Source organism: Acartia tonsa, chromosome 7 (genome assembly GCF_053477335.1).
Source record: "Acartia tonsa isolate MP-2025a chromosome 7, ASM5347733v1, whole genome shotgun sequence".
Classification (NCBI taxonomy): Eukaryota; Metazoa; Arthropoda; class Copepoda; order Calanoida; family Acartiidae; genus Acartia; species Acartia tonsa.
This window is the reverse complement of record NC_137266.1, coordinates 44,631,943-44,633,354: the sequence shown is the minus strand read 5'-3', so window position 1 is coordinate 44,633,354 and position 1,412 is coordinate 44,631,943. Positions and strand designations below refer to the sequence as shown.

The following is a 1,412-nucleotide window of genomic DNA, read 5'->3' as shown; positions in this document are numbered from 1 at the left end:
CTACCAAATGAAAATTCGTAGCTACCTACTTTCCAAAAAATAATCCCTTTATTTTTGTTTTTTCTATATGATCTTTTTTAATGTTTAACTCTAAGCAGATTTAATAATTAAGCTAATGTGATCTAACACCATTTTTATTTATTTTTCAGTAGCAGACAAAATCATTATTTTTTCTAGAATTGTCTGCTTCTAAAATTTCCGCCAATTGGTGATTGGTTGTTAAAAACAGGCCGATTCTTATTGGTTTAGAGCAATAGCTACTTGGGTGCGTCCGCCAGTTTAATAGGAATTTGTAATAGTTGCAATATCCCTTTAGAATCTAGGCCAGGACCTAATTAATGGCCAGGTTTCCTATTCCTTATCCCTGAGTAAACAGAAATTTAAAAATAAAGGAAACCAGGATGACAACATCCATAAGTAGCAAAGCATTAACAGTGTTAGGTAAAACAGGCAGACATAATGGTTTCAGAGTAGAATAACACTACTAAATTAATGTTGAAGAAAATTTCAAAACAAAAAAATCAAGAATGTATAATAATCTTAATTTTAGTTGAGTAGTTAATATTCCTGAATAATCTTCCAATAGGAATTGGTTTCTGTGTTTTCACCCCAACCCTCAAATTTTCCTTTAGCCTCTCCTCTTAGTAAATCACCTATAAATAGAAAGATTTGTACCTGCATCATAAGGATTAGGAAAGAGCACAGAATTGATACACTTTTTTCTTACCTGTCCAAGAGTAACCACATTCCTTTTGTAGCTTAGTCATATCCAATTGACCTAGGAAACAAAAACTTTAAAACCTTATTTATGTTTAGATATTCTTATAGTTTTAGTTTGGACAAAGTTTCTTTCTTATTTGTTTCTGTTTCTTAGCTCCTAGCCATCGATGGAAAGTGGGGAGGTATTCTATGCAATTTTTTCATTTTTGTTAGAAAATGGTTGAAGGGGTGAATTAATTCACATCCTTGACTCCACCAAAACTTGTCTTGGAAAAGTGCTAAATTTCTGTAAACTAACCATATAACGATTGTTGTTTTTACCTGATGGGCAAATTGTAATCATTGGTGGGGTGATGCTTTCAATACTAAGCCGTTCTGTGCAACAATACATTTATATAGTCTATTTGGATCTTTCACAATTTTACACTATAATTTGTTTACTGTTTGCTAAACTCTAAATATTATTTCTTTAAATTAAAAATGTGCTTATTTGAACTTCTAAATTATATTTTAAAGTGTAATGTGTACAAACATATATTGTATATTTGTTCAAACTTGATAGATGGAGAATTTAAGGTCAGTTGAATTTGAGTTGCCGATTGTGTACACAGTTTCCTCATCCTATCTCAATATTTACTACTAGCAAAAAACTTTAATCTTAAAAAAAATCCAAAGGACCTAGGAAATCTTCT

General features: G+C 30.9%; 1 long non-coding RNA gene across 1 annotated transcript; it reads right to left on the bottom strand.

The window, feature by feature from the left end:
• Positions 1-558: 558 nt before the first annotated feature.
• Positions 559-1,203, bottom strand: LOC145324567 (uncharacterized). Its single transcript, XR_013881286.1, has 3 exons — positions 1,042-1,203; positions 728-778; positions 559-653 (listed from the first exon to the last, which is right to left on the bottom strand). It is a non-coding gene; the product is annotated as an uncharacterized LOC145324567 (long non-coding RNA).
• Between the last annotated feature and the right edge of the window lie 209 nt (positions 1,204-1,412).